The 7,969-nt window shown below is 37.8% G+C and overlaps 1 non-coding gene across 1 annotated transcript; it reads left to right on the forward strand.

Annotated features, from left to right (window-relative positions):
- The first annotated feature begins 7,261 nt into the window (after nucleotides 1-7,261).
- LOC122100030 lies at nucleotides 7,262-7,368 on the forward strand. The gene has a single exon (XR_006146070.1). It is a non-coding gene; the product is annotated as a U6 spliceosomal RNA (small nuclear RNA).
- Nucleotides 7,369-7,969: the final 601 nt, after the last annotated feature.

Genomic DNA, 7,969 nt, shown 5'->3' on the forward strand with positions numbered 1-7,969 from the left:
AGACTCTCTCTACCAATACAGAATCAGCAACCAAGCAAAGACAGACACACCAAAACAAGATTGAAGAGCAGTCTCCTGAACCCCCATGCGAAAATCACAGAGAAAAATCACAAGGTTTACCACTACCCAGAACAGCAAGCTCACCTCAAAAGCCAGCAGCCACGCAGGGGAGAGCCCCAGTGGGAGCAAAGCAGGAATGGAAGACAAAAACTACATCCGAGGGTTGCTGGAGGCAATGACTCAAGAAATAAAGCAAGAAATGGATCAGAAATTGAAAGAGCACAAGGATGAACTATCAAAAGATATACAGGACATCAAACAAAAGTTGGATGCAAAAATAGAAGCTGCACAAACCTCAGTAAGAAGTGAGATAAACGCCAAATTAGAGGTAATGCATACTGATCTCACCTCATTGAGAGGTGAGATCAGTACTCTGAGAACCAACATTGAATCCATAAAGGGATCCATTTCCACCATGCAAACCACAATAGAAGCCACAGTCAACAGAGTGAATGAAATGGAAGGTAGAGTGTCAGATACAGAAGACAGAATACACCAACTGGACCAAAAAGTGACAGATATGGAAAAATCACTCAAATTAAACCAAAGGGAAATTCAAGAGCAAGCAGATAATGCTAAAAAATTTAACCTTCGCATAATCGGAGTGGACGAAGGTGAGGAATTCCAGAGCAAGGGAATGCAACACCTATTTAACAAGATAGTCAATGAAAATTTTCCCCACCTCAAAAACGACCATCTTAACTAAATCACAAAAGCTTATCGAACCCCCAACAAGCAAGATCCCAGGAGAAACACTTCTAGGCACATTATAGTAACAATGATGGATCTGAATAATAAGGAAACAATCCTGCATGCAGCAAAAATGAAGAAGGAGCTATACTACAACGGGAAAAAAATTAGAATCACTGCAGATCTCTCCACACAAACAATGAATGCAAGAAAAGCCTGGGAAAGCACCATACGAGCCCTGAGAGCCAATAACTGCCAACCCAGACTGATATACCCGGCAAAGCTAGCATTCACATTCGATGGAGAACTGAAAACTTTTAATAGCAAAGAAAAACTAAATGAATACATAAACATTAAGCCAGCATTACAAAGAATTCTAAGAGGGGGGACACAACCTGAAGAAAGCAACCAGGAACTGGGACCTGCCCCAAACAGGCATTACTCAAAGTCTAACTGAGCAAGCACAGGAGGAAAGGAAAAAAGAAAAACTTAGGAAGACGGAATGGCAGGGACAACAATGCATCTCTCTATACTTTCTCTTAATATAAATGGGCTGAATTCGCCAATTAAAAGAAAACGAACTGAGGACTGGATCAGAAAACAAGACGCATCCATCTGTTGCCTTCAGGAGACCCACCTCTCAGCCAAACATACAAACAAACTCAGAGTGAAGGGGTGGAAAAGGATCTACCAATCAAATGTCCCCAATAAGAAAGCAGGTGTAGCTATCCTGATATCTGACAAAATAAACTTTTCATTAAAATCAGTACAGAAAGACAAGGACGGACACTACATATTAATAAAGGGAACAATCCAAGAGGAGGATATAACCATCATCAACTTATATGCCCCAAATATCGGTGCACCCAGATATGTTAAACAAATGCTCTCAAACTTACAGAATAAAATAGATCCCAATATGATAATACTAGGAGACTTTAACACGCCACTCTCACCAAAGGACAGGTCTACCAACCAGAGGATTGGCAAAGAAGCTACCGAATTAAGTGAGGCCATACTTCAAGCGGAATTAACTGACATCTACCGAGTATTTCACCCTAAAACAGCACAGTACACATTCTTCTCAGCAGCTCATGGAACTTTCTCCAAAATAGACCATATCATAGTTCATGCAAGGAACTTAAGCAAATACAAAGGGATCGACATAATCCCCTGTATCCTATCTGACCACAGTGGAATCAAGCTAGCTCTCAATAACAAAGCATACCGCAGAAATTTCTCTAATACATGGAAATTGAACAGCACACTCCTTAACAAGGCCTGGGTAACAGAAGAGATCAGAGAAGAAATAAAGCATTTCCTACAACTCAATGAAAATGAAAACACCTCACAAAGAAACTTGTGGGACACAGCCAAAGCAGTCCTGAGGGGCAAATTTATTGCCCTCAGTGCCCACATCAAGAGAATGTAGACAGACCAAGTAAATAATCTCATGTTGCAACTAAAACAGCTAGACAAACAAGAAAAAATGGGACCTAAAGCTACTAGACGAAGCCAGATAACCAAATTGAGAGCAGAGATTAACCAATTAGAAAATCAGAAAACCATAACCAAAATAAACCAAACAAAAAGCTGGTTCTTTGAAAAAATAAACAAAATTGATGGCCCGTTGGCAAGATTAATTTAAAAAAGAAGAGAGGAAACCCATATTAATAGGATTAGGGATGCCACGGGAAACATCACAACACGTACCCAAGATATCCAAACAATTCTAACAGACTACTTTCAAAAGCTATACTCTCTAAAGGAAGAAAATCTGGCGGAAATGGATGCATTTTTAGAGAAATACAAGTTACCCAAACTGAGCAAAGAAGAAGTTAACCAATTAAATAAGCCAATATCCTATAATGAGATACAGGAAGCTATCAAAAGTCTTCCAACAAAAAAAAGCCCAGGACCAGATGGATTCACAGCAGAATTCTATAAGACCTTTAAAGAAGAACTAATACCCATACTCCTCAAGCTCTTCAGAGAAACAGAGAAGGAGGGAGCTATCCCAAACTCATTCTACGAAGCCAATATCACACTCATCCCCAAACCAGGCAAAGACCCAACCAAAAAGGAGAATTACAGGCCAATCTCCTTGATGAACACAGATGCAAAGATCCTTAACAAGATTCTAGCTAACAGAATCCAGAAACACATTAAAAAAATAATACACTATGATCAGGTAGGCTTCATCCCAGAGACACAGGGATGGTTTAACATACGTAAGTCAATAAATGTAATCCAGCATATCAACAGAGCCAAGGTCAAGAATCACATGATTATCGCCACAGATGCAGAAAAGGCCTTTGATAAAATTCAACATTCATTCATGCTAAAAGCTCTGGAGAAAATAGGAATAGAAGGAACATTTCTAAAAACAATAAAAGCCATTTATGACAGACCAATAGCCAATATTATACTTAATGGGGAAAAGCTACAACCAATCCTCCTAAAAACAGGAACAAGGCAAGGATGTCCACTGTCTCCACTCCTCTTCAACATAGTCCTAGAACCCTTAGCCAGGACAATAAGGCAAGAAAAAGACATTAAAGGGATCCGCATAGGGAAAGAAGAAGTTAAACTATCCCTTTTTGCAGACGACATGAAACTATACCTCCACGATCCCAAAAACTCCATCCCCAAACTTTTAGAAATCATAAGTCACTTCGGCAAAATAGCAGGATACAAAATAAACCCACAAAAATCAGTTGCCTTCCTATACACTGATAATGCACAGGAAGAGAGGGAAATAAAGGGAGCAACCCCATTCACAATAACCTCCCAAAAAATAAAATATTTAGGAATTAACCTAACCAAAGATGTAAAAGAACTATTTAACGAGAACTATAAAAAGTTAAAGAAAGAAATTGCAGAAGACACTAGGAAATGGAAAGACCTCCCATGCTCCTGGATAGGCCGACTTAATATAGTAAAGATGGTGATACATCCAAAACTAATATACAAATTCAATGCAATTCCTATTAAAATCCCAATGACGTACATCACTGAAATACAGAAAACAGTCCAAAAATTTATATGGAACAACAAAAGACCTAGAATAGCCAAAACAATTCTAGGGGATAAAGACAATATGGGAGGGCTATCCATGCCGAACTTCAAACTCTACTACAGAGCTATAATCACAAAGACAGCATGGTACTGGCACAAAAACAGACCCGAAGACCAATGGAACAGAATAGAAGATCCAGATATAAATCCACAGGCCTACAGCCAGCTGATATTCGACAAAGGAGCCAAAGACATACAATGGAAGAAACACAGCCTCTTCAACCGCTGGTGCTGGGAAAACTGGTCAGCCACATGCAGAAAACTAAAAGTGGACCCCAGCCTATCACCATGCACCAACATCAACTCAAAATGGATTAAAGACCTTAACATTAAACCTGAATCTCTGAAACTACTACAGGACAGAGTAGGAGAGACACTTGAACTAATAGGCACAGGAAGGAACTTCCTGAACAGAGTCCCAGGGTCACAACAAGTTGGAGAGAGACTCAACAAATGGGACTACCTTAAAATAAAAAGCTTCTGCACAGCTAAATCTATCGCAACTAAGCTAGAAAGACAACCAACTAATTGGGAAAAATATTTACCAGCAATATATCAGACAAGGGGTTAACATCCTGTATATACAGGGAACTCAAGAAACTAATCCCTCCCAAACCTAACAAACCAATTACTAAATGGGCAAGGGAACTAAAGAGGGACTTCTCAAATGAAGAAATAAAAATGGCAAAGAAACACATGAGGAAATGTTCATCATCCCTGGTGGTAAAGGAAATGCAAATAAAGACAACCTTGAGATACCACCTTACCCCAGTCAGAATGTCCCACATCCACAAATCAGCCAACGACAAATGCTGGAGGGGATGTGGAGAAAGAGGGACCCTGTTACACTGCTGGTGGGAATGTACACTTATACAACCACTTTGGAAAGCAGTCTGGAGGGTCCTTAGAAAGCTAAAGATTGACCTCCCTTACGACCCAGTCATACCACTTCTAGGCATCTACCCTGAACAACAGGAACCAATATACAAGGACACGTGCACCTCCATGTTTATTGCAGCACTGTTCGCAATAGCCAGGATATGGAAACAACCTAGATGCCCCACCACAGATGAATGGATCCAAAAATTGTGGTATCTATACACAATGGAATATTATGCAGCCATTAGAAATGACAAAATAATGGCATTTGCAGGGAAATGGATGGAGCTAGAAGGAATCATGTTGAGCGAGGTAAGCCAAGAACGAAGAGACAAACGGTACATGGTCTCCCTGATAAGTGGATGCTAAATCCAAAAGGTTAGGTGATACGATAAAACTAACAGGACTTAAGAAACAAAGAACTCCCGCTCATCTGGTTGAACCACTACTAAATATCCCCATGCTGCTGATCACAAATATGGTATATAACATGTGAACACTGTTATATATTACAGACTGTGGTAGACAATTTGCTCCAGGGAAGTTAGAATGAACTTGTGACTTTGAAATTATGTAATCATTTAATCACAATCAAAAAAAAAAAGAACCTCGGGGAAGGGAGGGAGGGAGGGGATGGTAGGGGGAAAACAATGGAGGGGGTAACAATGTTCAAGAGGAAGTGTACTCATAACCTCACTCATGTAACTGTAACCCTCTCTATAGTAGCTTCACAATAAAAAAATAAATAAAAAAATGTATCTGAAAAAATTTGTATCTGTTTATATTGCATATACTTTTAGTTTTCATTACAAATATGGAATGTAGTAAAAATTCTCATAACAATTATACTGCGCCAGATTGTGGGCAGATTCTGATGTAAATAATATACTGTGTTCATGTAGAGATTTTGAGTATCCAAAGTAATAAGCCTGTGGTCCTAAAACCAATACCTTACTTATATTGAGTGACAAATACAACTTCATATGAGTACAGAAGTTTTCCTTGTATCTTTTTAACATATATTTTTATTATAAATACTGTACAGAGGGGTTACATTTACATAAGTAAGGTAATGAGTACATTTCTTATTGAGCATTGTTACCCCCTCCTTTGTTTTTCCCCTACCATCCCTTCCCTTCACACCTCTCCACCTCCCCCTTCACCCATCCTCTGTTAGAATCTTGTATATTTCATTGTTACAATGGGTCAACCAGAATCCTTTCCATATACCTTAAATGAAGAAATGCTGGCTTGATTTATGCTGATTCTACTTGTGTAGACACATCTAAAATCACTGCCCAAGTCCAAGAGCACATAAATGAAATGCCATCATTTTTTTGTCAGTTGGTATTTGTGTTCTACACATTTATTCACAGGTTACAAATTATTCTCAAACTTTAAAACATTAAAAATACTTTCTTTTTTTCTTATTTTCTTCGGCAGGAAATCAGCAAGACCTCAGTCAGCATTTCTCACCTAGGAATTTTCACATGGGTTAGTTAAATGTATATGTAGAGTCCAGTTTTCTGAGGACTCACTCATCTGCCTAGGAATTCATGCTGGTTGTTGGAAAAAGAGCTCAAGTAAGTATGCCATTTAAAGCCTTATAACTTTACTCTTTACCAGGGTATTCTCCTGCTATTTTGGTTGTTAAGAATATCTACAAGAGTAAGCATTCCGTGAGGAGCAGGGAGACACATATGACTTATACTTACTGAGGTTTCCAAGTGACTTGCTATCACTTGTACTGCATTTTGAAAGTCAAATCTCTCTAAAACTACCAGTTTTAAGAGATAAGAAGAGTGGAAAATGAACTCTTAGGGACAAATACATCTTCAACATATATTGTTCCAATTATTCCTTTTAAGGCATATTCAACAACTGGTGAAACTTGTGTTTTCTGTAATTATGTGTCTTTCTCCATGAGTGCATGTATACATGAGAATATGTATGTGTGTGAATAGTAACATACATGTGTACATTATGGCTTATATCATCATTTATTCCTTGCTAACAAATAAAGTAAGGAATCACTAAAGTTTTAACAGAAACTGTGTAGTTAAAGTCGTAACTCTTCACTCTGCTCCTTTACACAAAGACTTTGCAACTTCTCATTAATAAAGTTTCCATAAACTCTGAAATGTACATACTAAGTACTTAATGTCTGCTATCATAAATCTTAAATACTTTACAGAAAAGTTTTATACCTGCCCAACAGTCCTATTTTTGGCATATATAAGCAAAATCCCAAAATTAAGCATATTTAAAACATTAAAACTTTTAACAAACCTTAACACTTGCTGCAATGTTAATTTTGACAGGTACCTTGTATAGAATAATTGAATTTCTCCTCCTACACATCTCTTGAACTACAAATATCTGGAATTATTTTGTTTTTGGCATGTCTATCTTGATTTTATTCTTAAATGTGTGCTTATGTAAGAAATACATGATTCTATAATTTCACAACAATTCTTTTGAACTTACTTTTTGTTGAATTGCCTAGCTTAATAAAATCAATTAAAAATTATACTTTATATATAAAAACTGTTCTGTGCTCAATTTAGCATCACATACACTAACATTGGAACGATACAGAGAAGATTAGCATGCACCCTGCGCAAGGATGACATGCAAAGTCTTGGAGCGTTCCATATTTTTACAGCAACAGATGCTGAAACGTATGTGGCCACAAGGGAACCGTACTGCATTCTTGGTGGGAGTGTAAACTTGTTCAACTACTTTGGAAAGCAGTATGGAGGTGCCTCAGAAGACTCCACATAAAACTCCCCTATAACACAGTAATCCTACTTTTGGGGATTTATCCAAATGATCATAAAAAAGACCATACTAAAACTACCAGCACAATTATGGTTATTGCAACATTATTTACGATAGCTAAGATATGGAACCAACACAGATGCCCCCATTAGATGAATGGATCAAGAAAATGTGTTATATATACACAATGGAATTCTTTGCCTCCATCAGAAAGAATGACATCGCCCAATTTGTTAGGAAATGGAAAGACTTGGAAAAAAATTTATTGAGTGAAGTAAGCCAAGTCCAAAGAAATATAGGTCCCATGATTTCCCTTATTTTCAATAACGAATGTATGTCTGGGATAAGCAGAAAAGTTCAAAAGATATGTGCATATAACCAGATAAGATGATGTTAAAGAAATTGAACCCCAAGATAGGGACACAAGTGGTTTTTTGATTCTTGCTATTGTTTCTAACGTACTTATAATGTGGGATGTCAT

Source organism: Dipodomys spectabilis, unplaced genomic scaffold, assembly GCF_019054845.1.
Source record: "Dipodomys spectabilis isolate Male_0828 unplaced genomic scaffold, ASM1905484v1 ptg000554l, whole genome shotgun sequence".
In the NCBI taxonomy this organism is placed as follows: Eukaryota; Metazoa; Chordata; class Mammalia; order Rodentia; family Heteromyidae; genus Dipodomys; species Dipodomys spectabilis.